This window comes from Panthera leo, chromosome B1 (assembly GCF_018350215.1).
Source record: "Panthera leo isolate Ple1 chromosome B1, P.leo_Ple1_pat1.1, whole genome shotgun sequence".
Taxonomy (NCBI): domain Eukaryota; kingdom Metazoa; phylum Chordata; class Mammalia; order Carnivora; family Felidae; genus Panthera; species Panthera leo.
This window is the reverse complement of record NC_056682.1, coordinates 80,948,946-80,956,985: the sequence shown is the minus strand read 5'-3', so window position 1 is coordinate 80,956,985 and position 8,040 is coordinate 80,948,946. Positions and strand designations below refer to the sequence as shown.

Genomic DNA, 8,040 nt, shown 5'->3' with positions numbered 1-8,040 from the left:
CCTTCAGTTTCTGTATTGGTGAATTGGGGATGGGATAGAGCCTCCCCCTGAGATGTGGTGATAGTTAACATAAAGCCTGTAGACTATCATCTGTCATATAATTGACTATAAAATATGTATTAGTTCTTATTATCATTAAAAAATGCATGGGGGGGCGGTGACTGGGTGGCTCAGTTGGTTAAGCATCTGACTTTGGCTCAGGTCATGATCTCACGGTTCGTGGGCTTCAACCTCGCTTTGGGCTCTGTGTTGTCAGCTCAGAGCCTAGAGCCTGCCTCAGATTCTTTGCCTCCCTCTCTCTCTGTCCCTACACTGCTCGTGCTCTTTCTCTCTCTCTGTGTCTTAAAAATAAATAAACATTTCAAAAATTAAACTTAAAAAAATGCTTTGGGGAGTTGTTATTCAAAGGGTGTAAGGTTTCAGTTATGTTAGATGAATGAATATGTTGTATGACATAGCGTCTATAGTAAGCAATATGATATTATTCATCTTAAAATTTTTTAAGAGGGTAAATCTCACATGAAGTATTCTTATTCCCCAGCACCTAGAAAAGGGACACACTGACACTCTGGGAGGTAACAGGTACAATCACCGTGATTGTACTGATAATATCAAAGGGGTTAGCATATGTCGAAGCTCATAAAATTGTACACATTAAATATGTGAAGTTCTTTGTATACAACTTATATTACAATAAAGCTGTTACAGGGAAAAGGACTTAAGTCTCATACCCTCTGCAGTAGCAACAGATGAAGGAAACATTATCCTCAGTGTTTCAATTTTGTGCTTTACTACCATGATTTCTGAGCCCCCAGCAAAAGTACTAAATCCGGAAAAAACCTTGGTATTCTAACATAGGGAAACAACCGGAGGTCTTAATGCCATACAGTCTACCTTGCAGCTGTGAGGACTATGGGCAAATGCCAAGCACTGAAATATTCTAAGACAGATGAGCAGAATGGAAAGATATTAGAGGCGAAAAAAAATAATCATTTTAATGACATCCAGTTATAATTAAATAATACAGAACCAAAACTGAGCATTTTTTTGTTACGCCTTCTATGAGTAATGTTTGTACTTTGAAACTTCTAAAATATTTAAGGCAAGAAGAAATGAAACGCATGGCAACCAGTTAAGGTCATACATTTAGGACAAAAATGATAAAATATTAAAATGAAGGAAATAAATGTTCTCACCGAAATACTGAGATTCTGTGGAGATGAATTATTCAAAGTAGGAAACACACGTGACCTCCAATCTATTATATAACAGGGGGAAAGGGTAGTAAAGATCAAGTGTAGAACAATGCCAAGAGATGAGGGAATGGCAGCAGGTGGTGCTTCATAATATTCTGACTTCATGCTTAGATTCAAGGGAAGGGACTACAAAGAAAGAAGTGGTGTGGATGGATAGTGTGGAATGAAGTGAGAAGTGTAGATACTGGGGGCTGGAAAATAGTCAGCAGTCAGGACCCCTCAGTGGTTGGCGTAGAGCAGGTTATGTTGCAGTAATAAACACCGTCTAGTCTCAAGGTCTAAAACAACACTGCTTGAGTTCTTGTTCACAGTAGGTGTCTACCATGAGTTGGTAAAGATCTCCGTTCCCCAGTTACTTAGGGAATGAGTTTCAAGTTTCAAGGTGGCCAGTGGTGCAGCCACTATACTATCTTGAACTTTGCCGATTTCTGTTCCAGAAGAAGTGAGAGCCCAGGGTTTCAGATCTTATGAAATGCTAAGGTCCAGAAGTGACACATGTTACTTTTGCTCACAGCTTCCTGGCTAGGACTACGGCAAGGGGATCAGAAAGTACAATCTTACCCTGTTCTCAGAAGTGAAGAAGGAACAAAAAGATTTGGAGAACAACTCTGGTGATTCTCATATAGCTGGACATGGCACTTGTTAGAAGAAAAGCCTGTTTGCCTGGCTGGGGGCTTCATACACCTTTAGTCATAAGAAAAAGCTCTTGACCCCAGCACTTATCATGAGCAGAACACTCATGGCTAGGATGTTCATAAACTCAGGGTGACTATACGGACAGGATTTTAGCTTTAATTTTAGTACTATTGCCATAAATGTAATGGAAATCCAATAGACTATGGGCACAGGCAAGGGCCTCAACAATTATCTAGCCTCAGGGTCTTGAACTCAAATGGCTACAGGATTAAGGCAGGTAATGTTAGTGAATGGAAAGGGCCAGGAGTCATACGAGAGAGCATGACGGGGACAGGGTGACAGAAAGGACACCTTCTGTCTCAAGGGAGCAGCTGCTTCTCAGCACCAGCTCATTGTTTTCAGGACGGATTGTGAGGTGAATGTTGCCTGACTTTCTGATTTTTTAAGAGGAGCTTGAGACCCATTTTTTTAATGTGGAATTTTATGATTTTTGAACATTGATTATAAATTTCAAAATTTCATGACACCATTTGGAACTAACAAACAGGACTAGAGTCCATGGTCTACCAGTTTGTGGCAACTATTTAGCCAGTGTTTTCTACCCCCTGCAAAGAGGCAGTGGCACAGTCCTTTGTTAGGTCAAAATTGAACTCAGAAACCCCATTTGTAGAGTGGATGTGTCTGGACAAGTGGAAACAGAGTAAAGGTCTGGACCCTAAAATTCACAGTTCTTTTCATTCTTCTCCCGGGACTCAAGAAGCACAGTTTGGAAACCAAGAAATGAGTGAGAACCTCTCCTTTTGCCAGTGACGCTTCAGACTGGGCTGGAGGTCAGGGGTCTCTCAGTCTGGTTCCCCTCTAGAGTAAGAGAAGCCTGTGGAGAGTGTTCACCAAAGGTGCTGACCAAAAGTGCCCATTGGAGCTCTCTGTTTATTTACAGATTCACTGGGGTATTTGCTAGACATTATTTCACTTGGCAAGGTCATCACCACCCTTACCATCATGAAATGTGTCCTGAGAACACTCTTGTGTAGGACACTCTGCTGGCAACGGGTGAGGCAAACTGGGCAGGTGCTCCCTTCTCCAAGGGACCATTTCCTAGGATGCACATTTCCTTCTTGGTGAGCCCAGAAGCAAACACCCAGGTGCTGTCCTACAGAGAAGAGCAATTAATAAATTAAGATGAGTAACATATTGTGGAGCATTAGTGCAGGTGTTCTTTGTGTAGTAGGACATGGAGAGTGGGAGCACTATGACAGACTTGGTGGCAGGAGTGGGAAGGAGTTACATGGAATCATCGGTGTAGGAGAGTTTTAATAACTTAATAATTATGATTACTTTACAAAGAATTCCCTGTATCTGCAGCCAGACTTTCAGGTCTAGAGGTATGTATATATCTATATGGCACGTAAATGTGATACATCTATCTATCTATCTATCTATCTTACACACATATATATAATTTTCCCAATGGGTTTTCTTTTCTTTTTATTTTTTAAAATTTTTTTAACATTTATTTATTATTGAGAGACAGAGAGAGATAGAGCACAAGCAGGGGAGGGGCACAGAGAAGCGGGGAGATACAGAATCCGAAGCAGACTCCAGGCTCTGAGCTGTCAGCACAGAGCCCGATGCAGGGCTCAAACTCCCAAACTGAGAGATCATGACCTGAGCCAAAGTCAGATGCTTAACTGACTGAGCCACCCAGGTACCCTGCAATGGGTTTTTTTTTTTTTTTTAAATAGAAGATATATGAGACACCTGGTTGTCTCAGTCAGCTGGAAGTTCGACTTTGGCTCAGGTCATGATTTCATGCTTTGTGAATTCAAGACCTGTCAGACTCTGTGCCTGACAGCTCAGAGCCTGGAGTCTACTTTAGATTCTGTGTTCCCCTCTCTCTCTTCTCCTCCTCCACTCGCACTCTGTGTGTCTCTCTCTCTCAAAATTAAACATTAAAAAAATTTTTTTAATGAAAAAAAACCTAGAAGATACACAAGTTATTTTTTAAATTCACTTATGAATATGTGCATGGAAAAAAAACAACTCACCAGTCACCTAGTCCAGCAGTCAGCCAGTTATGGCCTGTGGGCAAAATTCAGTCTACTACCTGTTTTTGTATATAAAGGTTTACTGGAACAGAGTCATGTCCATTCACTTCTGCTCTGTTAACAGTTGCTTTCATGCTATAGCGGCAGAACTGAGTACCTACAACACTGACTGCATGGCCCACAAAGTCCAAATATTTACTGTCCAACCCTTTACAGAATACGTTTGCCTACCTCTTACCTCCTCCCACCAACCAAAGATTATCAAAATTATTATTTGGCCTATTTCTTCTAAGTTTTTTATGTACACACATACACTGGGAAAAAAATTCTATTCTATATTAGTGCCCTTGAATTTTACGCTTTCTGCAAATGATGGAAATATTCTATATCTGCACTGTCCAAACTGATAGCTATTAAGTACTTGAAATATGCCTCATGCAACTGAGGAACTAGAGTTTGAATTTTATTTAATTATAACTAATTAAAATTTAAATGGCCATGTGTGGCTAGCAGATACTACATGGAACAAAACTTTCTTGAAATATTTTTATTTGCTTAATATTTCATGATCATTAATTCAAATCATTACATATTCTTTATAGAACCCCTAGTTACAACTGCATAATATTATAATGTATGGAGTGTCATCATTTACTTAACCAAGCCTCTTTCATTGAACCTTAGATTAATTCCAAGTTCTCACTATTGTAATCCAGTTCTCTGATGAACATAACTGGGCATCCGAATATTTACACATGTCTATGATTATTGATTTAGGATAAATTTCTAGATGCAGAACTGCTTGCTGTTGACTGTGCATAAATGATCAAACATACTGTTAAGTTTCTTGAAACATATCATCAAATTGCTAGAGACATCCTTTTACTTCACATACTTCTATGTCTATATTAAAGAATTATCTTGAAAATGCTCTTTCTTGTATATTCCATCTAAACTAAAGCATCCCTTTGGATTTCAAGGGGAAAAAACTGAGTAGGACACGTTGTGAAGACCCATTGTGTGCTGAGAGAGGTGGGGGCGGAGGGCAAATAGAGTGTTTTTCTCCTGAAGTTTTCTACACAGTTAAGTCTTCGGGCAACTTGATTAATGTGGGTAATCACTTCCGAGTTTAGTGCTGTGGACAAAGTCCTTAGCCTGTGGCAGATCTTGACATTGAAATATTCTTGCTTGGGGGTGATTAAGACTTAAATGAAGTTGTATGTGGGAAAGTCAAATAGGTACGCAAACGGGAAGGAGGAAATTAGCTCCTTTCCTTCGTCCACTTCTCATCCCTCAGGGTGGAAATGTTTAGAAATAGGCAACAGGGAAACAGAGGGATGGAAGAATAAGGAAGTTAGAGGTAAATAAGAGGCTCAGACACCAACTACAAGTGGTATAAACAATGGTCAAATGTTGTGAATCAGAGCAGGCTCTTCTGGTCAGAAAACCACGGGACTGGATTTTACTCTGCTATCTCATCACGTAACTGACTTTATCTCTCTGAGCCTCAATTTTCTCACGAGAATAATAATAGTACTTTATGTCTAAGGTTATTAAAAATAATCTATGTGAAAAATTCAGTGCAGGCCTTGACTCATATTTATAGCCTTTGCAAGGACAAGGGAGGCCAACAGTGGGATAAGGCTATCTTTCTCTCACACCTAAAGCCAGGGGCTGCCTCCTGCGGGTCCACCCACTCCTTCACTACAAGCCTCACCAACAATGGCGGGCCCTTGGCCTGGATAGCATATGGGTTGCTCAAAGAGAAAGGGCACATCTTGCAATGTGCTTCACCCAGGTGTTCCTGAAAGTCAAATAACCTGTCTTTAGGATGGCCGGGGCTCCTCGCTGCCATCAGGATGTGGGGTGGAGGTGGCTGTCCTCTTCCCTGCCTTAATAATTACTTTCTTCCTGATAACTGATCATAATGGGTCAGGTCAGACTCACCTGGGGCTGCCTATGCGTTTAGATGTTTCCCCTTAGTGTTTGTTCTTTGTTTTTTAAAACATACCAGGTTTTTGTTTTTGTACTGTAAAGGGGCTCTCATCCCTACCAACAAACACCAACAAAACGAAGCAGCACTGTTGTAAAACTTCGAAAGAGAGCACATTCATTCCATCCGTGGACTTTCTGCTTCCTTAAAATAAACAAAGGCCAAAGGGATTGGGAACATGCCCAAAGGAAAGAATAAAGCCAGTGTGAAACACAGTCAAAAGCAGGCTCACCAGAATTATTACCGCAGGCCCCTGCCCCCCACCTGGCCACCACACACACGCTCCCTTTTTAGCCGATCTCACCGCACAGTACTAATGTTTCAGGAAAGGCTTGGGTGATTTTTCTTTAGGAAATAATGGTCAATGCTATTCATAAACTAGCCAAGCTCTAGCTGTCCCTTGACTTGGTAATACATTGTATTGGCAACGATGAGGTTACATAACCCAGACAACCTTGCTGTGGCCACAGAAAATCTTCTACTGCTCTGTTCAAGGCTCATAGTGCTGATATTTCCCCAACTCAACAGCGGTTGGGGAAAGCATGAGCCAAATGTTTGAAGCAAAGAGAGGACGGCCATGCAGCTCCCATGAAAAGCAATTGCAACTCAATCTGAGTATTACAACAGTGGGTTTAATTACTAACAGGAGAAAGTTGACTTCTTCCGTGTGGAGGAGTTCAGAAAGTGAGTTAAAAGGTTACATTTTCATAAAGATGTATGTGGGTAGAGCATGCAAAACCAGTTTGTGCTTGCTTAAGAACAGAAACCCTGGCTGTAGATGCTCTTTCAAGTTCGAACATGGAGAACAGTGATCGATTTTGTCCCAAACTGTCTGCCTTCATGAAGCTTCTCCTGGGTCTACACTGGGAAGCAGCCGCTGAGCTGCTTTTGTTGTCCTTATCCACCATGTCCCCCTACTCTATTTACCTAATATAGTTCCTGGCAAAACAATTAATACGTTCGCACATGAAACCAATTATGATAGAATTAAAGCTTTGCCTGCTCCTTTCTGCAAATTGAATTACTGAGACTCAGATTGAATTCTAAAAAATCTCTTCTTGAGTCATTCCAGGAGGAAAATGAATCACACGTGTTGTGAAGCTTCAGCATCATGGTGTCCTTATGTTGCCACATGCTCCTGGGTGAACCTGCATGACAGAAATCAGAAGATTGGAGCGGGGACCTCGGCTGGATCTTTATGAGAGGCTCCAGGGAGCACGGAACTCAAGAACATGACACAATTCGTCTTGCAGCTGAGATTCAGAGAATCTGAAGTTCACCGTTTGTACACTTGTTTAGTTATGCCTCCTTTGAGAAATTAAAACGTCTGTCATATCGTGGGCATTTGTGGGTTCCAAATCATAAAGTAGGCTGTCCATAATATTCTGAGTGGCTGTCTTTACATCATCCCTTTAAACTGGCAAGTCAACATTCATGTTGCTGAAGAAGTAGCTTTGGGAACTATTGTCCTGAATACAAACCAATGATGGAACGGACCAGCCCAATAGCATGGGGTGGTGGAAAACCTCAAATACTTGTTTTCAAAAACTATATATGAACTGAATGTGTCTGTGTGCGTGCTGGTAAGCATTAATAAGTTGGCATTGGGCAACACAATTAAAATTCACTTTATGAGAAGCACACATTACATTAGGATTTTTTTCCCAATGGTGTTTCATAGCAGGATACTTTTATCCCAAATACAGTGAAACAGTGACAGTGGAATGCTACAGTTCTTGTTTGTAGAACCTATCAGGTCTGAGGCACCATGGGAGACACAAAATAATCAACCCCAGACCCCACCTTCAGGATATGTACAGCCTATTGAAAAAAAAACATTTTTCCCAATAACAGAGAGAACTAAAATACAGCCAGTTTCCCTATGCGCCATCAAAAATAGAAAGCTTATTCTGCTGGAACACATTAAAATTAGCTTAAAAATACATATAAGCAGATGCCAGCATCGTAAACTTAAAGTCTCGTGAAACTGGAAGTCCCTTGTTCAAACGGACCAATAAACTGAGACAAAGAAAATATGAATGGCTTGCCCAGGGTTACATAGCTATTTACGGGCTCAGATGGCACCAGAAACCAGCTTTTTAACCCT

At 40.9% G+C, this 8,040-nt stretch overlaps 1 long non-coding RNA gene across 1 annotated transcript; it reads left to right on the top strand.

Moving 5' to 3' along the window:
• Positions 1 to 2,577: 2,577 nt before the first annotated feature.
• LOC122216976 lies at positions 2,578 to 7,314 on the top strand. The gene is made up of 3 exons (XR_006201222.1): positions 2,578 to 2,676; positions 3,240 to 3,277; positions 7,006 to 7,314. It is a non-coding gene; the product is annotated as an uncharacterized LOC122216976 (long non-coding RNA).
• Positions 7,315 to 8,040: the final 726 nt, after the last annotated feature.